This window comes from Poecile atricapillus, chromosome 10 (genome assembly GCF_030490865.1).
Source record: "Poecile atricapillus isolate bPoeAtr1 chromosome 10, bPoeAtr1.hap1, whole genome shotgun sequence".
NCBI classification, from domain to species: domain Eukaryota; kingdom Metazoa; phylum Chordata; class Aves; order Passeriformes; family Paridae; genus Poecile; species Poecile atricapillus.
Window position 1 is genome coordinate 21,471,769 of NC_081258.1, and position 21,935 is coordinate 21,493,703.

At 53.8% G+C, this 21,935-nt stretch overlaps 1 protein-coding gene across 2 annotated transcripts in view; it reads left to right on the forward strand.

Annotated features, from left to right (window-relative positions):
* Window positions 1–2,285: 2,285 nt before the first annotated feature.
* Window positions 2,286–21,935, forward strand: part of ZFHX3 (zinc finger homeobox 3) — a 122,757-nt gene continuing 103,107 nt past the window's right edge. The window contains exon 1 of one of the 2 annotated variants that reach the window (XM_058845821.1): window positions 2,286–2,416. The gene's annotated coding sequence lies outside the window, so the exon portion shown is untranslated. Of the gene's footprint in view, window positions 2,417–3,300; window positions 4,451–21,935 lie in introns of those variants that run through there. The other variant, XM_058845822.1, reaches the window with a different exon arrangement.

Consider the following 21,935-nt stretch of genomic DNA (forward strand, 5'->3'; position numbering starts at 1 on the left):
TTTTTTTTAGGGTTCGGGTTTTTTTTTGGTGGGTTTTTTTTTGGGGGGGGGGCCGTTTTTTTCTTTTGAAAGATGAGTACATTAACAATTATTCTTCCATAGAACCAGACAGACACGTATCAAGCAGGGACTGACAGATTTTTAAGGGCAGCTTTTAAACGCAAACTGGTCCCCCTCTGGAGTCAATCCTACCACCAGGACTCACACACAGCACGCCTGGGTCACTGGGCACACCAGGGCTGCAGGTACAACACCCACTGAACCGTGGCACCTACCGAACCCTGAGTCTTAAAACCTGCGACTTTCTCCCAAACGCAAGACACTTCCAGCAATGCATCAACAGCACAGTCAAATTCCTGATCAGCCATCCTTCCTTCACCCCCATCCCACTTAAAGGGACTTGTCAAAATTCCAAATGTCAACCCCCAGGTTAAGAAATAGGGAAAGCTCAAGACATTTCATTATAATAGGTACTAACAAACATGCAGTTTATTACCTTGCAGTATAAAATACATCTACATTAAGGTTCTCCCAAATGGAAAAACTGACCGCAACTGCATTCCTTGTTCAGAGCTATGAAACAAACCAGGAAGATAATTATTTGAGTCATTATGAAAATAAAAATTAAAAAAAAAAAATTAAAAAATTTTAAAAAGGTGGAAAAAAAAGGAAAAAAAAAAAGCTTCTTGAGATTTTCAAGACATTATTTAATTTAGATGCATTTCTGCTAATAATAAAAACAGCCTCTTATAGAAAGATGAAAAAAAACCCATATTCCTGAACCCTGGATAGCGGTTCTTTACTGGTTCACCTCCTCCTAAAATTCAAATCCCACATTCCCAGCGATCATCTACATTTCTCACTAGGGATGGAATAGGGAGGGACAAGCTCCTGGAAATAAAAATTTTAAATAATAATCGGACATGGACCCGAGCAGAAAGTGAAAAACGTTACCGTTAGGCTAGAGAAATATTTATTTAATCAAAGCAGAGGTTCTGGTGGGACTGGAGGAATGTTGCATCCTCTCCAAAAAAAAAAAAAAAAAAAAAAAAAAAAAGAAAAAAAGAAAAAAAAAAGAAAAAAGAAAAAAAAAAAGAAAAAAGGGGGGAAAAAGAGGAGGGGGTGGGGGGAAGAGAAAGCAAGAAAGAAAAAAGGCAGAGGCACAGCCGCCTCCTGGAGTTCTCCATTGTCCGGGGCTATAGAGAGCCCCAGAATGGCATTAAACTCACAAAAGGCACATTGTGCGGGGGACAAAAAAAGCCCCTTCTTCTACAATAACTTTTAGCTTCTTATTTTTAGAAAATGACAAAGCTGTTGCCAGCGATGGCTGGTGAAACCTGTAGCCCGGCTCCCAGCGCGGCTGGCCGCGGCCGCATTGATCCGCCGGCCCGCTCGGAGCGGCGGCCGCCAAGTTTGAACGGGGCCGGGCCGGGCCGCGCCGCGGGGATGCCGCGGGGATGCCGCGGGCGGCGGCGGCGGGGCCGGCGCGCAAAGTTGCGCTCGCTGCCGGACGCAACTTTCCCGGCGGCTCCCGGGGAAACTTCGGCGGCGGCGGCGGCGGCGGGGCTCGGCCCGCCCCGGCTGTGCCCTGCGCGGGGCGGCGCGGCCCCGCCCGGGGCGCGGGGGCAGGTGGCCCCGCGGAGGCGCCGGCGGCGCGGAGCGGTGCGGAGCGGCTGCCGGCCCCGCGGCCCCTGGCCGGGCCGGCACGGCGCTGCGCGGGGCAGGGCGCGGAGCGGGGCAGCGCGGCGGGGCGCGGAGCGGGGCCGGGCCGGGCCCCCCCGCCGCGGGCTGGGGGCCGGCCGCTTGCCCCAAGTTTCGGTGCGGCGCCGCCGCCGCCGCGCTCCCCCCGCCCGCTCCTGCGCGCTCGCTCCCTCCCCCGCCGCCTGGGCTGAATCTTATTGATCCAGAAGGTGGCTAATTAGCCCTTCCCGTCGTGCCTGGGTAATGAGGCACATGCGCACTGCACTAATCAGCCATTTTTTGCAGGAAACTAATTAGCAGAATAAAGATCCAAAGAGTTTTTTTTCTTCCCAATCATCAGATCTGAGTCCGGGCGCTTCCTGCTCCGGCGACCGCCAGCCCCGCCGCCCGCTCCGCGCCCGCCGCCCGCTCCGCTCCGCGCCCGCCGCTCCGCCCCGACCCGCCGCCGCCGCTGCTGCTGCCGCCGCCCGCGGCCCCCTCTCTCCGGGGGGCTGCAAACTCCCCGACAACGATGCTGCTGCTGGGCAGCGGCGGCGGCGGCGGCGGCTCCCGCTCGGCTCCGGCTGCTGCCCCCGGCTCCCGCTGCTGCTGCCCCGGGCCCCTCCGCGGAGCCCCGCGCTCCTGCCGCCGCAGCCGCCGCAGCCTGCATGGGATCTGTAGCCCCCGCGCCGCCGCCCGGGATTAAAAGCGCCGCCGCCGCCGGAGCAGCGACCGCGTAAGTGGCAACTTTTCTGCCCTGTCCCCCGCTCGGGCTCCTCCTGCTCGGGGCGCCCGGGCTGCTTTGCATGGGGCTGGTCCGGCCCCCCCTCCCGTCCGCTCCCACCCACCGCCCCGGATCCCCCAGCAAACTTTGTGCCGCTCGCCGTCCCGGAGCCCCGCCGCCGCCGCCGGGGACGCGCAGGTGCCGGCGCCGCGGGGGCCGCTCCGCGCCCGCGGACCCCCCCGCCCCGCCCGCCGGCCATGGCCGCGGGGCGCGCAGCGAGCGCTTTGTGCGCGGCGGGGCCCGGCCTCGCGCGGAGCCCGCGCCCCCCGGGACCCCGCCGGGCCGCGGCCGCTCCGCGCCGGGGACGCGCTGGAAAACAAAGGGGCGAAGAAAGTGCCGAAAACTGCCCCGGCGGCGGCGGGCCCGGCCCCGCGGAGCCCCGCAGCCCGCGGCCCGCACGGCCTGGCCGCGCACAGGAACGGCGATTCTTGTTCCCCGCGGGCGGCTCGGTGCGGGAGCGCGGCGGGGGCGGGCGGCACCGCAGGCCGAGCCCGCTCGGGGCCGGGGTTAATGACTCGGGGCTGCATCGCCCGGCGCTTATCGCAGTAGGTGAAACGCGGCTCCCCGCCGGGACCCGCCGCGCTGGGGTTCCCGCTGCCGCACGCACCCTCCGAGGGGAGCGTGTGTGTGTGTGAGTGTGCCCTGGCTGCCACGCACACGCGGGATTCGGACTGTGAATTATTTATAATTTGGGTAGCGTTTGTGTCTTTGTCTTTTTTTTTTTTTATTTTTTTTTTTTAATTATACAGTCTCTCCCCCCCCCCCCCCCCCATTTTTTTAAAACAAACAAACAAACAAAAATTGGTTCCGAGCAAGGTCTGTTTCTTTCTCCTGCTGTGCTTGGGGCTGCTCTCGGTATGTCCTGGACTCTAACGCAACCGTGTCCCCTGTGCGCCGGCTGTCTGTCTTTCTCCTCTTCTTGCTCCTGTTTAATATGGAGCAATTTTCTGGAGACTCGGTGACTCCCTCCTTAGGGTCACATTGAGTTCGAATACGACTGAAGGTGCAGGAATCCTGCAACGGAGGAAATAAGAGAATAGAGAAAATGGGGTCAAGTTGGCTGCTTAGAGGCCAAAACTCCCATAGCTGCCTTTAAAAATATATGTATAATATTTGGCTTTCCTCGCTGTATTACGGATTGCAGCTTCCCCTTTCAGGTATTTTCCTTACAGCTTAAAGCCCTCGCTTCCTTTTGCCTCCCTCCACACCCTCCCCCTGTTAGGGGAGAAAGGGGGGGAGGAGGGAAAATAAAAGGAAAAGAAATGGGGGGGAGAGAGGGGAAAAAATAAAACCCATTGAGTTTAGGCAAATAAGGTTTGGTCTCCGTATCCTATTACAAAGCACTTTGAATATGCAAGACATCACACAAGACCAGTTATTCCAGTTACGACAAACTTAAAAAGAGAAAAAAGCGAGGCATGTTTAGATTGTAATTTGTTAGAGCAAGATCCGTATTTAAAATTCCATCTTTTAAATATTTTTTTTTTCTAGCCTTGCTTTATATCCAGCCTTTTCTGATGTTTGGGTTGGGTTTTTGTTTTTGGGGTTTGTTTTTTTGGGGTTTTTTTGCATTATTATTATTAAAATCTTTCCATCGAGTTTAGGAAGACCGCTGCGAGCAACACATTTTCTGTATTTTTGTTCCTGTATCTCGGAGGAGAGTTGGCAGGGATTCTGTGGTTTGCAGTTACACAATATGTTATCATGTTTTTAATCACTAAATCATTGCAGTGGTTATAGATTTACAGTCTTAGGGTATTACTGAGCGGCGCAGCGCAGCCCGTGTGTGCGGGGACATACGAGAGCATGCCGTTAACATGCTCGTGAACTTTGCTTTTAAATCATTTCCCGGCCGAGCCGCGGCAGAGTGCGGAGCCAGCGTTTTGGCATCACCCCTCCACGCACTTGAGGAAAGTTTGTGCAACCCTCCCGGCAGGGCAGGAGCTCCGATGGGCGTCGTGTGCGCCCTGTCCTGCGGCGCTGGCGGTAAGCGGCGGGTCAGGGGTGCGAGGGGTGGCCAGCGGGCCGGGGGGATCGGGCCGCCCCACCGGCCGCCCTCTACCTCCGATTGCCCCTTTATTATGTAACAGAGCCCTCGGCAGCATTAAAAATTCAGCATTACAAGCTGATTGTAATGCTCCCTCATTAGGGAGCACTGTCTGGTCCGGCACGGAGCGAAGACGGAGCGTGGCTTTTCGGCTGCCGCAGCAGCAGGCGGGAGGGGGGCGAGCGGGGTGTCCCAGGCCCCGACAGCCGCATCACGCTGGGCTCCCCAGCACCAAGAAGCGCTGGCCCTGCGGCCAGGCCCAGGGCTCGCCAGGCTTCTGCTGTGCCGCTGGTCCAGGGCTTTCCCCTGCGCGGCTGCCTGAGCTGCCTCCTGCCCGGTCCCGCTCCGCAGGCTGCCTTCGACTGGAACAAAAGCAAAGAAAAGGCACATTAGAGGGGAGCGAAGCTCTGCATCTGGCCCCAGAAGTTGCTTTGCTGTATTTGTATTTTTTTTCTCCTCCTCTTTTCTTTTTCACGCGGTCATTTTGGGAACAGAGGGCAGCAGGAAGTTGGCTCCGTCCGCTCTCCTGCGCAGCGGTGCCGGCCGCAGCAGCCCTGGTCCTGTGCTGCAGAGCCTCCGGACCCTCCCTCCCTCCCTCCCTGCCGCTGCCTTTTGTTCCCTCAGGACCGAGCCAAGGTGCTGCTCAGCGGGCCAGGGCGGTGCGGGCAGCCCCGTGTGCGTGGCACCGTCGCCTGGCCTTGTCGTGGCCGCTGTCACACCGGGGCCCAGCGCTGGCTGCTCTGACAAAAGCAGAGGCGTGTGTCCCTCTTTCATCTCTCTGTGTTGACCCCCGCCCTGATTGCTGTCGGTGTCGTGCCAGAGGCCAGGAGCGGCAGATTTGCTTTGGGCCTGGCCAGTGGTTGGAACGGCTTCAGCAGGAATCGCTGAATCCCGAACTGATGGACGCACAGCTGGCTGTGTCAGCCTCCCTGTTAACACCTCCTTCCGCTTTCCAAAATAACGCTAATAGCAGTAGTAATAATAAAAAAAATGTTGCATGGAGAAGCAGAAAAAGGACTAGTGGGCTTTTACATCAACTTTATTCACACGCCGTGTTTTGTTCTGCGGGGGCTCGATCCCTCGTGAGAGCGTTTCCCTGCCAGCGTTGCTTTCTGCGGTGGGAGAGTTTTCGGCAACCATCTTCTGTGGGTGCTGGCGGCACACGCCGGCCCTGCCGGGGCTGGAGGTGCGTTTGTGCTGCGGAGATCGATTCTGGAGGGACAGGCTCGGGAGAGGCTGAGCATTGCACAGCTCCTGCATCCCCTCATCAGAGCGTGGCCGAGCTTTGGCCTTTGTGTGGCTTTGGGGGCCGTGTACCAGTGGGTGCGTCCGGCTGGCAGGAGAAGCGGGCTGTGAACAAAGCCGGCTCACGACAGGTGCCTCTGGCCCGGCGTGTGCCGGACCCCTGTGCCGCTCGCAGGCTCCTGCAGCTGATGGCTCGGGGGGCTTCGGCCTGGGAAGGGCCCCCGGGGCCACAGCGGGTGCCTGTGGGGGCTGTCCCCGCTGCGCTGCTCCTGCTCCCTTAGGGTGGGTCATCCCCCACACCGTTTGGGAGCCCTGCGGGAGCCTGTGCATCCCTGGGGAGATGCAGGGGGAGACTAGAGAGAGGAGCTGCTCTCTGGGGAGCAGGCCTGCCCTTCTCTCCTCCCTCCCTCCTCGACAGCCAAAATTCAGGCTGGGTGTCCAGCGCATGGCGGCAGCGATGGGGCTGTCGAGGGCTGTCGTGGCAGGAGAGTGGGAATCAAAACATCTGTGCGCAGGCCTGGGCGCCGCAGCCTCTAATGGTTTTGACGGAGCTGTTGTGGTCTGTTGTCTGGAAAATCTGCATTCTGCGCCGTGCCCGAGGGGGCCGCGGCACCGCAGACCGTGGCGGTACCTAAATATAACCGCCTCGCGCCGAGGGGTGAGGTGAGGGCAGCGGGAGCAGGCCGCCCGCTCGCCTTCTGCTTTGTCTCTGATCTGCGATTCAGGCATTTTTGTTTGCTCCTGAGGTTGGGTTTGTGTGTAGGCAGGGATTGGAGAAATAGATAAATTCCAGCTAGTTTAAAAAAAAAACCCAAAGGATAAAACAGGGTGGATGAGTCGGGCTTCCCTCGCTGCCAGCAGCAGCCCTGCTGCTGGGCTGGGGATCCCACCAGCCCTGGCCACCCCTGTGTTCCCCGTTCCCCTCAGAGACACTGTGGGTCTTGCTGAGGTCTCGCTGTGCCAGCAGGAAGCCAGAGCTTCCAGCGCTTCCCTGTTGGCTGTGCCGGACAGACGTGTCCATCTGTCGGTGCGGGAGGTGGGTGCTGGTCGCCACAGCAACGCTGGCTGTGCGGGGCTGCGAGCGCCAGGTGTGTATTGTGTGTGTGTCAGAGGTGGCTGCCGGTGCACTCCCACTTCGTCCCCACATGGAATTATTTTTAGGTTGGGGATGTCAGGAAGGGACTTTAGCACAGGCCACAGCTGGTGGTGGCTGCCACCATGTTCCAGGCGCTGCTGAGGTGGAGGGACAGTGGGGTGATGGCGGGTGCCGCTGGCAAGCTGCGGCCACCCGGCTTTGCCCTTGAGTTTTCTGCTGGGAGAGACACTTGGCTGTTGATTGTAATTTCATTATGTCACAAGTGCCAAACATGCCTCTTGCTATGAAAAGGCAGAGGACCAGCAGTATTTTTCCTTTTTCTCCCCTGGAAAACAAACATTTCACAGTGTTCTGAGCTGTGTGGTGCATCTTACTGTTGAACATGAGGATGCTGGCCCTGTGGTAACTAGGCTTTCTCAGGTATTAAATCTAGCAAGGGCTGAGCTGCACAGGTTCCTTGGCTTGGCAGTAATGCTGGAGCAGACAATGTGCTTGGCAGCTCTGGTAAAAGGTTTTTTCCCGTCCTCCACCTGCCCCAGTATCTGGGAAAGCGGAGCCTGCAGGGCCTGTAATGTGTTAGCTCTTAGTGTTTATTTTCATGGCCCAAGCATGCCTGCTGAAGCATCGAGTCCCTGCCCAGGGAGGATGGGGAGCTGTTCCCAAACCCTCTGGTCCCAACTGCAGCATACCCTGTGTCCTGCCTTGGGCTCACCTCGGGCTTCCAGCTGCACTTTCCTGGCTGGTGGCAGCCTGGCTCCAAAATGGCTGGTTGGGTAGCAAGGGGTTTAACCCTGGTTCCATGCTGCCACCGCTGCCTTGTGCAAACAGACCGACGCTCGATGCGGAATTCAGCGCACAAATGGAATTGCTGATGGTAACACGGCAATGATGTGCTTGATCCTGCTGGGCCAGGCGCTGGGTTTCCTGAGTGACTGTGACGTCTGGTGGCGGGCTCAGAGGGTTTTGGTCTCCTTGATGTAATGGAGTTGTGTGAAGAAGGGAGAGGTGAGGAGGGCGCGCAGGCACAGCTGGCTGAGCTGCCATCAGGTGTGGGTTGTTTGGGCTGACGAGCACAGTCAGGTGCCTGCTGTTTGAGATGATGCAGAATCTGGGGCTTCTTCCCCAAGGTGTGTTTGCTGAGGTACCCTGTGGTGAGACAGCGTGTGGGCAGGCCTGGAGGTTGGTTCAGGAGACTGAGCAGGGGAAGTGCATGGAGCTACTTGGTGTCTGAGGCACAGGTTTGAGAGCTGCAGAGTCTGCACGCCAGCCCTGCTCCTGCGGTGTGAAGGTATTCTGGATTCAGGCGGTGCACAGCAGCTCGTACATTTGAGCTGTACCTCTGGTGTTGCAGAGGCCGGTGCCCAGCCCCTCGGGTACCTGGGAGCGGAGCAGGGGCTCTGGCGGGCTGGGGTGCAGGAGGTTGCTGCAGGATGGCTGCGGAGGCGATGCTGCCGGGCCGTGGCTCTGGGGGTGCGCGGTGTTGGACAGTGCTGGGTGTCAGTGCCAGCGCAGGAGCTGCTCTCGGGTGAGCTGTAGCAGTGTGCTCCTGCCCGCTGGAGCGTGGTCTTTGCTCCTGGTGCGTGTCCCCTGATCGGGCTGAGGTTCCTTTGTGCTGTGGCGTGTGGGTGAGCGAAGGCCGGGGAGCGGAGGGCAGCCGGCCACCACGTCCCCATGTCCTTGCACGGTTCCCACCGCAGCCCCTGACTGTGCCAGACAGAACTGTAGATGTCAGGCTTTGCACAGAAAGGAGAGCGGGGAGGGAGGGCGAGGAGGAGGCACAAGCGCGCAGCAGCAGGGCTGTGAGGTTCAAATTAACCTTCTGCTTTGTTGGTGTCGAAGTGAGGCGCCCCGGCCGCCAGCACAGTGCAGGCCCACTGTCATTCATGCTCAGCTCCGTGCAGGAACAGCGCCGGGAGCAGGGCATCCCTGCGGGTGCTGCTGCAGAGCGGGGACAGCAGGTGCCCAGGACAGTGCTGGGGCCACACACTGGAGATGAAGGCACCCAGTGGGTCTCAGGGGCTGGCAGGGCTCGCCGTGTCCCCAGAGTGCTGCAGTCAGCACCTTTGCATCTGACTTGGAGGAATGGGTGCTCTGGCCTTTCTTCTGGAAGCTGGGTCTGCAGCACCCAGACATATGCTCCTACACAGCTACTTCAGGTGTCAGAGCCTAAATTTCTCCTCTTTAATTTTCTCCTGTTAATTTTGTCTCTTTTAGTCTTACATACTTCCTTCCCTGGTTCCTTTCTTCTTGCTGTTTTTCATCTTCCATAGAGACAGTTAAAAGCAGCTTAACACCGTGAGCTTGTTTGGAAGTCAAAAGATCCGTTTCAGCTCTGACGCTGACTTTGGGCAAGACACCAAGTGTTTGCCTCAGCTGGAGGATGGAATGGGATGATGCGTAGCTTACATGCAGGGACTGTACGTGGGGGTTAGTTATGAAAAATCCTAATGCGTTTTAAATCCCCAGAGCATTGTTGCATCCTTAAATTTTAAATGGGAATACCTGCTGTGCTGGGGGCAGCTGTGGAGCAGAGGGATTGTGCAGAGCACCTCAGCACCTCCCAGCAGAGCATCATGCTGTGACACTGCTGTGGCACTGGAGAAATGGAGCTGCTTGGTCCTTGTTTGGTGACATGATCTCATCCCTCCTGGTGTTGCTGCTTTCTGGGACACAGAGCGCTGGGGTGGAGGACTGGTCGTGTTGGCTAGAGTTTGCAGTCCTGGAGAGTCCAAGTTAAGTAAAGGCAGATGTGAAGGTGTAGGCAGGTGTAGGTTCTCAAGGTTCTCAGCTCCTGTGGGCATGGTGCTGGGCCTGCAGCACAGCTGGAGGAGGCAGCAGCGTGGTGGAGCGTGCGGCCGGCTTGGTTGTGGTGTTGGTGGAGGAGTCAGGGTGGTGGACAAGAAGCACACGCTGCCCCACGGCAAGCTGGTGCTGGGGGAGGGCGGCAGGGTGGCTTTTGTGGTAGTACCTCATGGCTGGCAGAGGGCAGGGCAGGTGCTGAGCCCGACATTGCTGCCAGCCCGTGCCCTTTACCGGCCGTGGAGCGCGTCGTGAGCTGCGTGCTGGCGTGGGATGCCCGGCCCTGGGGAGGGTGGTCAGCACCACATGCCCCTCTCCTATTTCAGAAACCAGTTGCTTGGCAAATAGCAGTGCCTGTCTGAAGGAGCTGCCACAGAAATTTTTTTACCTTGCTTGCTTTATTTTAACCAGCCTCTCCACTGTTTCCTCTTTATTTTGGGCGACGTGGAAGTCCTGGAGGTTTGCATGAGATCCTGGAAATTACCCAGGTGGTGGGTCTGGTGCCAGCACAGCCCTGCATGAAAAGCTGCCTTCGTGGCAGGCTTGCAGCGGTTTCACCTGGAACTGCAGATGTGTGAATAACAGAGCCAAGCTCTGGAAGTGCCCGGGGGATTGCCTGGAGCCCATGCAAGAGGAGATGGAGGGTTGAGCTCTGCTCTGCACAGCAGTGGCTGGGGTCAGCCTCACAGGAGGAACAGCACGACTGACTTCTCTTCTCCTGAAACCTCCCAGCTGTGCCTAGGGCTGCAGACCTAGTTGCCAGAGGCCCCCTGCAAGGTCCTCCTGCTCTTGGCAGTGCAGCTGGAAGTGTCTGACCATTCTAGCCGTGTTTCTCCTCCAAGCATCCCTTTGTGTCTCTGGAGTGATGGGATGCTTTCTTGGGACTGGAGGTTTCCTTCCTTGAAGTCCAAGTAGCCATTGGCTGTGTGGATGTCTGCTTACTTCAGGCAGGAATTGGATGTCAGGACTCTGGTTTTTATTCCCCCCCCAGCAATGTTTTCCTCAGCCCCTCCTTGCTTCTGGGTACAAAGCCCATGAAGCTGCGGTCGGTGAGATGCATTTGATGAGATTCCTCAAGAAGCTCTGCCTGTCCTCTGGAGGTCTGAAGTTCTCTACTGCTGGTGGAATGAGTGGAGAGGTGTTGGGCACAGACATGGTATTTTACTGTTGGTGGTGCTCAGTGGGTCTTCTGCATTTTAAAATGAAAAAAAAATGTGGAGAAACCAAAAAAAGCTCCAGCTGCCATTGGAGCATGTTGTGCCAGGAGGTGGAGGGGAGGAATATTTTTGTCACAGTTTTCCCCTCTGTGGATATCTGGGATATTAAAAGCTGTGTCTACGTCTTGTTGAAGGCCTTGCTGAACTGTGAAGCAGGACTGGGTGATTTCTCAACTGCTGCTTGAGTTTACTTTTGTTAAGACTCAGCTGTCTTCATTCATGACATTACCTGGATGTTGAACAGTTCCAAGTGATGCCCTTGGCTGTGGATGACCATCACAGAGGGGATGGGGACCTGAAGTCAGCCCCATGGTCCAGGTCACTATGAGGAGGCTAGGGCAGTTCTGAGCCCCAGAGATAGCTCGTGGCTCCCTGGTGACTGGAAACAAAAGGACTGAGAGTCTTAGGGTGCAGATTGTTTACAAAAGGGAAAGAAAATTGTAAAATAAAGCTTCTTTCAGTAGAAATAGCTACAGTGGGTACTGTGGGAGAAAGGACAGAGGTGTTCTTTAATGTTCTCATGGTGTCTTGAGTGTGAAAGTTTTTTGTTTGATTTGTTTTATATTTTAAAGTTCCTTCTTCCTTGTATGAGCCTCCTGCACAGCAGAGGAAGAGAAACACTTAACAAAAATAGAGCCTGTGTTTGCCTAAAATGAGGTTGCTGTGGCATGTTTAGGACTCGAGACTGTGACTTTGAAGCTGACTGCATTTCACGCTGCTGATACCCTTTTAACTGTCTTAGGTAAACAGTGCAGTTGGGCTCTGAGGAGTGTCTGGTGAAAACTGTGCTCGGTTCCTCATTCTGACTGTTTCAGAGGTTTTCAGAACAAATAGGCTCTGCTTACCAGCACTCTTCCCGCTTAGAAAAGTTTGCATTGATTTATTATTATTTTTTCAAAGGATTTACTTGCACATTAGAATGCCCTGTGGACATTATTTTCAGTTCAAGGAGGGTTTATTTGAGTTTGGCTTAATTGAATTGGAAACAGTTACGAGCTGTACCAAAGCAACTTGATTTCAAACCAAAACAGGAATGTCCTGTTCACAGGAGCAGGTTCACACTGCTGTGTTCACATGCCTGCTCTGAATTCCTCTTGTTTACCTGAGTGAAGGGACTCTTGGCAAGTAAATCACGGTGAGGGCTCGGTGGTGCTGAGGCAGGACCTGGAGAGGCTGCAGAGCTGGTGTCCTATCTGTGTGTGACACTGATGCTGCTGCCAAGGCCAGCCTTGCCCTGGATGCTTTTTCCTTTTGCTGACACAGAGCTTTGGGGCAGTGGCACAGGGAAGTAGTTTAGGGAAGGGATCTGGGTCAGTAAAACTGCTAAAGGATGCGGGGGGGAGCTTCCTCAAAATATTTTAGTTTTGGGTTTTTTTTTTGCCAGCTTCCCTTTAATTTGAAATAATTATGTGATACAGGTTGAAGTGGCTTTGCTGGAGCAGAGGAAAACAGGCTGGCAGGACTGAGGATTGTTCCCAGAGGAGCACCTGCTCTGCTGCTGGTCCCAGTGTGGGCTGGGACCTAAGTGTGCATTTGGTGTGGGGTGCTTGGGAGGAAGGCACTGCTTTTAGTCATCTTTATTTTATTTCTATTTTGCCCTGTCAGGAGTACAGTATGCTTAAACTTAGAGGATCCCTCTGCAGCCCTTTCACCTAAGGGAGCCGAGCTGTGGCTTAGCTGGAGGATGAACTCCTGCCATGGAAGGACAAGCCGGTCCCCACAGTGCCCTGACTCCTTCTGAGCATCCTTCTCCTTTTGGGCACTCTGGCATGGGGAGCTGGGTGGAAATAGCTGGGCTGTGCTGTGGGTGAGCAGCTGGGGCTGCTGGCAGCCAGGGCCTCATCCCTGGGCTGTGCTGTGTGCTGCTCTGGCCCTGCTCCAGCCGCTGCCGTGGGCGTCACGCCCCTGTGCGTTCCCTGTGTTTCCTGCGAAGCCAGCACCTGGAGCTGGCAGCCTGGATGGCCTCTGTTTGTAGTTTCACCTGCTTAAATAAACAAACAATCTGTTTGCTCCCCTCCACCCCCTGTTCCCCTGCAGCAGCACTGCCCAGTGTTTCTCTGAAGGATCTGGTCCTGCTCTCAGAGGGGTCCGTACCTGCCCCAGGTAGCTCCTTCCCCCCCCAGGGTGGCTCCCTCCTCCACTCTCCGGCGCTATTTGCAGTTCCAAACCAAATACTTGCTGTGGTTTTTTAAACTGATTAATCTCATGTCCAGGGAGTCTCTGTTGTGTCTTTCTTACTTCGCAGAGTTCTGGGATGTAACTGATGGCAGAGGGGACGGTGGCTGGGCACGTGCTGTGCCTGCCCTGGGCGGGTTGTGCTGGCTCTGGATGTGCTCCTGGTCTCAGCTGTGTGTGTGTAGTGTTCTCTGTGTGCTTGTGCATCAGGTGTGTTTAGACTCTATGCTGAGGTCCAGCCACATCCAAGCACAGTGGGGGCTCTGTTGGGAACATCTTTTTACAGACGCCCCTTTTCCTGCTGATCACAGGGTGATTCCTGTGCAAAACTTCCAGGTTCCGATTGTTTCCATGGACTGATGATTTCGTAATGGTTTATTCTCTATAAAGTCATTAGTAAAGCAAAATACCATCCTCAGCGAAAATGTGATCTTGACTGTCTCCCAGGTGAGGACAAGCAGAAGTGATTTCTCCTGCAAACACACTCAAAAGCCAGAAGCATGGTTTCTAAATGGGATGCTGCAGGACCTGAGCATGGGAATAGTTGTTAGAGATGCTGTGATTTCTTCAATAATGTCTGTTCTGCAGCTTTGCATTTAGGAGTAAAAAAATCTAGTCTAGACCATTTCTCCTGTGCTGCTGTTTCAGTTGAGGTTCAGTTGTGCATTGTGGTGGGAAGCTCCTGGGTTGCTCCTGCGTGCTGCTTCAGACTCGGCTCCTGTTTGGATGTGTCATGCTGCAGCCGAGCCGGGCTGCTGGCTGACTGCAGACACAGAGCTGCTGCTTTCCAACTCTGCTCTCAACCTTTCTGCTTCTGCTTTCCAGCTCTGCACCTTTCCCTGTGCAGAGGGCTCCACATAGCCCAGGGCTGGGCTAGGCTGCTTCGCTCTCTGATGGTCTGTGCTCTGAGCTGCAGTGATGAGAAACTTGCATTTAATAAAAGTCACCCTGGAAGGGTTCTTGGGATCTTGCCAGTGAGAATTTCCTACTTAAAATTAGAAATCAGATTTTTTTTTTTTTTTTTATTTTGGTAAGCCTTAATGTGAACTGGTAGTTGTTGGAGTTTGAAATCCTGAGATCCCAGCTGAGGGGACTGGAGGGGAGGAACGCACAGTTAGCAAAACCCCAAGCAGTGGAATTGCAGGTTTTTCTCTTTTTGCAAGAGGAAAAATAGTAAATTTTGTGTCATATTACGTCCTCAGCGATAATAGGCAAGTGCAAAGTGTGTAAATGCAGGGAGCTCTGAGTCCATCAGGGTGCTGGCCAGTGTGCAGGGAGGGCCAAGCGCGGAGGAGAAATCTCCAGAGCCAGGAGACACGATCAGGTGAAATGTGTGATAAAGCCTGCTGCTCTAGTGGCTTGTGGAAGGCTCAACTTGTTGAACTGCTGCAGTAGATGGATTTTGTTCTGCTCAGGTCATTTGTTTCAGGCTTTTGGGCGCATTCTTTTGCTACATCAGGTGTGATTTGTTCTTGTGATGTGGGATTGTCAGCACCTGCTGTGGTGGGTGCCTGCTCTGCCCACATCCCTGTGAGGAACAGCACAGCTCCGGAGTGAGGAGCTTCCATGTCGGCTTTTCTCTGGCAGCTCTTGCTTTACTCTTGACTGGGATTGAAGAATTCATCCCATTCCTTTGTTTTAGGTGGAAGGAAACCTTATCCGTGTGGTTTGTGTTGTGGGAGTGTTGCTGGAGATAAGGGCCGGTGCCTGTGCCCCCGGGAGCAGCTGGCAGCCTGCCTGCCATGACCCACAGGAGCAGGCTGGAGCCCCAGCCCTGATGGGCCTGCCTTGTCCTGCCTTGTTTGTCGTGATTTGTGGCTGCATTTGTATGCAAATACTAACAACTTGCTGCTGAGTTAATTAGTGTTTTTTCTCTTTGCTTCCTGGAGCTTAAGCAAAAGGTCTTTATTGTCCCCATTTGGGTGGTGTGAGCTGCCCCAGGCTCTCCTGCTGCCTGTGCCAGGGTGCTGGCTGTCCCCAGGGCAGTTCTGGCCCAGTGCCATTCGAGGAGCTCAGGACAGAGGTGTCTGTTGAGGTGGCCACTGTAGCTGGATGCTTTGAGGGTCCAGGTGAATGTTTGTTCCCTGGCTCTGGTAGTTGATTTGTGGAAGTGCAGAACCAAGCCAGCTCCCTATGTCCTGGAGATGCCAAGTGTTTGCTTTCTAATGTTGGGACCGAGCATCTTAAATGCCATGGGATGGCATGTCTGGATAATTCTCACCAGCCAAGAGGCTCCAAGGGTGGCTCTGGTGATCTGGACGTGGCAGCAATGGAGTGGGAATTGCTGGCCTTTAGCACCAGCTGGGTGTTGGGTTTTTGCTTTGACAGAGGGGAATGCAGACATTTCTTCCCCTCCCAAGAATGGTATCTTTGTGTTCCTGTTTGGGCTCAACAGTTTTACTCATTTTAATCTTTAATTCCATCTGATTTTCTGTGGGCCCCGCAGGTGTTTGTGTGTGCCAGAGCCAAGGCACAGGTTGGAGGGGTTACCTGCCGTGCTCTGGGGCAGGTGGGCACTGAGGAGACCCTGGGCACCCCTGGGCAGGAGCTGCTGCCCGGGCTGTGGCTCCCGGCCATCCCAGCCATCCCAGCCATCGTCTGGAGCCCAGGCAGCTGTGCTTGTCCCACCCTGCCTTTTTCTGCCCTCCAGCCAAGGCTTTTTCACAGTTACTGCATCAGAACTTCTGCTTCGTTTTTAAGCCTTTGTTTTCCCCCTGGAAGGCAGGGCTGTGGCTTCTCAGGAGCCGGGGTGACAGCCTTCAGCCTGAGGCTGGGACTGGCAAGTTCTGCCTGGAAACCAGAGACCCTTGGCTTGGTACTTGTCACCACTTTACTCACATTTGGAGCCTCCATGAGAGTGGAGGAGTGAAGTTGGGTGGGGTGGTAACTTGTGCAGCATTGCATCCAGCTGAAGAGGGGCTGTACCCCTTAGTGTGGAGCTCCCCATCCTGTCAAGAGAAGTTCCCAGGAGCAAGAGCTCAATGGTCAAGAGACATTTCCTGGTCCCAGAGCCCCAGCTGCTGATGTTTTCTAGTCATCTGAGGACTAATGAAAGAGAGGGGGTTTGGAGCGTTTTATTTTGGTTTCCTGTTCCAATGCCCCTCTGAGGTGAGGAAACACTTCTCATACCCAGCAGTGTTTGTCATCATTGGATTTTTAGACCTGGGAGATGTGTTTTTTTCCCTACTCTTGCTTTTCCATTTCACACCCTGCAAGGCAAAGGGATGTGGCACTGCAGACCTGTCCTGCTGTCATGCTGAATTTTTCTGAGGAAGTACAGAAATGGCAGTTTTTCTGCAATTCTTCTGAGCAGATTCCTGATGCTGTAGTGGGCTTTTAACTTAATAAAGCTGAGACTTTATAGGAAACCCAGATGAGCCTGGGTAGGGTCCAGGCAGGAGGGGTTGAATTTAGGATCTTGCAGAGTGAAAGAGGAATTTTTCTAGTTCCATTTGGGCTGGTGGGACCTTGTCTGTTACAGTGACTGTCTCAGAGCAAAGGTCTGAGGTGAGAAGCAGCTTAAAAAGGCTGTGTGGCATGTGAGGAAGCAAGTTAGCTCTTAATCATATCATATTGGCCTCCTTTGCGGCTGATACATCTGCTGTAAAACGCTTAGTGCTGAGTGCCTGATTGGGCAGCCCATGCTAAGTGTTCAAACTCCTGCTGCCTTTTTTCTTCAAACAATATCTTCTGGCTTCCAGATTTCTGATAAATTGATAAGAGGAATTGCGTGAGTCAATAGAGTTGTAGACACTTTGCCAATATAACCCTAGCGCTATTGATCTGCCAGTAAATTAAAGTCTTACTTAGAGGCTGCCGATATTTCTAATCTCCTGCCTCACCAATTACACCCTCCCAGCTACCTGGGAAAGACAGCGGCGCGAGACGAGGCTGCCGAGGCTTTTCCCAGCGCGTGGGGCCGTGGCGTGGCAGCCGAGTGCCCGAGTGGGGCAGGGGCTTTGGGACTGGGGCTGGCACTGAGCGGGGTGGCACTGAGCGGGGTGGCTGCCTGTTGGGGATGCTGCAGAAGGGATTTTCAGGTCAGGGCTGAGCTCCTGGGCACAGCCCTGGCTGCTGGAGGATGGAGAAGGTTTGGACAGGTGGTGAGCCTGTGTCCCTCAGCTGTGTCCAGCCAAGGAGCTGCCCCAGCCCTCTGCCTTCCCTGGCGTGGATGGTCGATGCCATCGGGCTCCGATGCCTTTGGGGTGGTGGTCCTGCAGAAGGGGCTCCTGCCCTGGGCTCTGCCCCTGGGCTGAAGCCTGGACCGAGAGGGGCCGTGGATCAGAGAGCCCCCGCAGGCTCCTGTGTCCCCCCACACCCCCTCCCCTGTGAAGTTTCAGTGGATTCTTGCCAGATAAGCCCCTTTCAAGTCTCATTTACGTTTGAAAGTCCATAGCTAGCTTTGGGAAGAAATCTCCAGATAAATGCTGTGTTCTTTCTAATACCCCAGAGCGAAAATCAATGGGAGGGATAATTCCTTCCCTTGTCCTACATGGACTTTCATGTGTTTCTACCTCCAGCAGCACCTTTTAAATAAAGAGAAGCAGCAGCCACCCTCCCTTTTCTGCTCTGCCCCTTGGATCCCAGCCCAGGCCTCCTGAGCATAGTGGGATGCAAAGTTTGGGGGTCCCTGTGTGAACAGGGGTGCTCAGCTCAGGGGTTTCTGTTAGCCCCTTGGGTCCAGTTTGGGCTTTTACTGGGAGAAAACTGCGCACCTGTCTGGATTTACAGGGCTGGCAGTCAGGATGTTTCTGAGAATTCACATCCAGAGTGGTCTGTAGCTGAAGCAGATGACCCAGGTCTTGGAGGTGGTGACAGCAGTACCATGGAAGGGATTTAAAAAAACATTCCTTTCATGAAATCCAGTGAAGTGAAGGTTCTTGTCACTTCACTGCTGCCAGGTGGAAGATGAGCCTATAGTGTTATCATTTTTTTTATCCTAAGCTTGTGCAGAGCACTCTGAGCAGTGCTGTCTCTTCTGCCCAACATCCAGCAGTGCCTGCTATGAGGCAGATCCACTTTCCAGAAATACCTTGTAGGAGTTTGAAGCTGGCACTGGTCTGAGACAGCTCTTCCCAGCTGCCCTGGAACATGCTTATATCTAAAAGCTGCATCCTTCAGCAGTGAAGTTCTTTATCTGGCCACTTCCTTGCTGGCTGCACCAAGCTGCATTTTCCCTGATGTTGTGAAGTTATCGTATAGACTGTACATTAAAAATTGTAACTATTCCAAGTCTGCTGTTTTGGCAGGGAATCGCTGAGTCTCGTGATCTGTAATGGAGTGGAGATGCTGATCTGCAGCAGGATATATTTACACTGAAAGCTTTTTCATGGAGGAAACGTCTGAGCAGCCAAACAGCCCAAATGATGTCTTTAGATTTCTGGTGGCTCCCAGTGCAATGCTGGCAGCGATGGGCAGCTGAAGGGGAGCAGCTGTGCAGGTGTCTCCCCTGGCTAGGGGATGGGCAGTGGGAGAGCTGAGGGAAATCCTGTGTGGACCAGATTCTCAGAAAAGATTCTGTAAAAAAGTGACTCAGTCCTTACTGTACTGAGATACTTGACTCCTGTTCATACCTGGTGATGCAGATGCCCAAGGCAAGGGCAGATTGGAGCAAGGCTTTACTACTGTTTCAGATAAGTTTTCAGGGTTTCCTTGGGGCTTTTTCCTCCCTCCTGGCCACAGCTAAGAGTCCCACAGTCCAGGGCTGGATGAAGGGTTTGTGAAGCTTTGTGGATAGCAGATAGTTCCTCATCCTTTTAGCTGGAGAATGTAATGGATCAGGGGTTCAGCTTGTTTTTCCACCCATTTCTGCTGGCCAGGGCTGGAGCTGCTGCCCACAGCTCTCGGTGGAGCAGGGCGTCACCCAGGGTGACTTCTGTCATAAATACTGCCCTGCACTCCACAGGGAACAGCAGCATCAGGATGAAACCCATTCGTTAGCAGCATCTCCGTGCCTGCCCAGCTTTGCCTTTTGGACTGGGATCAGCCAAATCTCTTTCCTGTGGGTCAGTGATGATTTCTCTCCAGCTGTCAGAGACAGAGGTGACTCAGCCCCTGGCCTGTGTGTTTCTCCTTTGCATCCTGAAATACTTAGTGTTCTGTATGTGAACTTAATGACTGAGCAGGAATATTAACGGCTTACAGTCTAAAACCTCTAATTCAAATGTCTCTTGACTTGCAGGAAACCTAAGTTTGGGGTTTTTGTGCTCTCTGCCAAGGCTGGCATTCGGACTGTGTTCCCTAATTTATTTCCACAAATTGGAGAAGGCTGTAATTTACTATTTTAAGAAACACATGTTTCAATAGACCTTTAATTAAAAAAAAAAAAAATTTGGTGCATGTCTGAAACTATAAGAATCACCAGACTGGATCAGAACAGTAACATGTAGTAATTTGACCTTTACAAACTGGACAAATTCTTCTTAATTTTCTCCTCTGACCTGTCTGCAGAGCGGTGTATTTATAGTCACAGAAGCACAGAGTCAGAGGGGGCTCGTGCTGTACCAAGAGGGATGTTGCTGACACCATGGTGGGTCTCCTTAGGATCTTGCTTTGGGGATTAGGAGCCCTGTGCCCATGTTTCATTACCTGTAGCTAACTGAGGGAAAAAAATTAAATCCTACCCTAAGATTTGGCCTGAAGTGATAAAAGAACATGCTTTTTTGGGTGGATAGTGAGTAAAATAGGTCACAGCTATTTTATATGTCTGTTAGAAAACTTACAACTCTGTCTTTTCCAAAGCTTTACAAGACCAATTCCCACATGACCTTCAAAACAAACTTGAGGTGTTTTACTCCACCTCTCCAGTATCTCTGGTTTGGTTGAGCCTGTGAGCTCCTGGTTTCAGAGATGAGTGAGAGCTGCCCTGCAGTGTGAGCAAGTATTGCTGTGGTTGTGGTGGTGTAAGGCAAGGTCACAGGCACTCCTTGGTGTGTTAAACCTAGCAGAAAAACAGCACATGAAGCTCCTCTCCAGTCATCTCTACATGTGGCTGATGTAATTGTTTACGGTACAGATTTTGCTACCTGGCTGTTCAGCTGTTTTCAGGCATCACTAGTGTATTGGAAACAAACCCTGCTGGGTTTGGGGCATACAGTTTATGGCACTTGGCTGCCAAGTCGGAGCACGTGGCTCATTGGTAGTTCCTGTATTAGTCACCTAACTTTGTGTTTCACCTCAACTATTAGAAAGGAAGTTGAGGCTAAAAGTGAAGTGTTGTTTCTGTAAAATAGTAAAAGTTGTGTTAAGATAGACACTCCCACAGGAGTAACTTGGGAGGGCACGTGCTCACCTCAGGTACAGAGCGGTGACCGTACACCAGGCTGTAAGAACATGTCAGCCTGTTGTCTGCTGATGGCCCCCTCTTCTCACCAGCTGTTCCAGTGCAGCTGTAGAATAGTCTCTGGAACACAAGATCCTGGTGGAGCTGCATGCCTGCCTTCGCCCCTCGAGCTAGCTGGTCCATAGCTCACAGCCACAGCCTGTCAGACGTTGTCCCTGCTGGGCCAGCAGAGGTGTGGTGGAAGCTGCAGCGAGTGCCAGATGCCCAGCAGTGTATTAAACACTAGTTGAGTACAGGAGGGCATATCACAGGAGAGAGATAAGCAAAGTTCTCTGATTGTGGATCAATAAAGGTTAGTGACATCATATCTCAAAGTGAGAGAACCTGCTTTCTGCAGACCATTTATCAGATTGCAGGCAGGAGCAGTGTTAACCTCTTCCTGACTAGGGGTCTGTTCCTCATCTGCCTGCAGACCAAATCATCTTCCCTGTCTCCTCAGAATGTTCCTGACCCTGCCTGTGAAATCCCAGCAGTGGCACGTTGGTGTGGCCGTGCTGGAGGGGTTGTGTCTCAAACGCTGGTGCTCAGCAGCGTGCCTTGTCCAGTGGGAGAGCACGGCTCTGGGCACGGGGTCGCAGCATGTGCTGCTGTCCCACCTCGGTTTATCTGCTGTTCTCCAGTAACCTGATGCTGTTATGGCGCTGGTGAGGTGGAAGGTTGCTACATGTCAGCACTAGAACAGGATGGAGTTGTGTTGGTTAAAGATCTGGCACTGTGCCAGGCATGTTGGGATGTGGTTGTAAAAGGCATCCTTAGTTTCCTGCTTTGATCCTTAGATTATCCATTATTGTGTGGCAGCAGTGGCAGTGAAATCATTGAGGATGGTCTTCAGAAAGTTGTGTGGGGCACTAGGAGGCCTCAGGCGCGGTGTGTGCTGCCCTCCTGGAGGTGTCTGTCCTCCGGGGCCTGCTGTTACAGTGACTGAAACAGGTTATTTCTAAATGAGTGGATCAGCCCCCTGTGCAGCGCTGTTGGCGCGCGGCGAGGCTGCGGCGTTGCGCGAATGCCGCGTGCTGCGGCGGGCGAGCGCAGGTGGGAGCTGTGGGAACCCTGTCTGGCGAGGGACAGCCTGGGGACAGCACCAGGAGCTCGATCCAGCCCAAGGGAACCACCAGTCCTCACCGGCTCTTTGAAGATCCTTCGCTTTCTGATCTTGTCTTCACGTGGTTGGTAAAGCGAGATACCTGCAAATGAGAACACCTTCCTCTTCTCCAAATGCCGAGGGAGTTCGAGGATCCTCCTGAGCATCCGTGCCCTGCAGTAGGGAGTACAGTGCAGGTTTTCGTGCTGTGCAGGTCTCTTGTTTTCCATGAATGAAAGGATAAACTGCTGCCTGGAGGAATGTGTGGTCGAGCTTTAGAGATAAGATAGTGAGGACAGATGACAGGCAGAGGGTCAGGGGCAAGAACAGAGTTAATTCCCTGAATGAACTTCTCTTGTCTAGCAAGGAAATACCAATTTTTTCCAGAACCTACAGAGACTTGAGCCATAAAGACTTTCTGATTAGCTTTCATCCTTTTTTCCATTGGTGATTTCTCATGGCAAAGAGC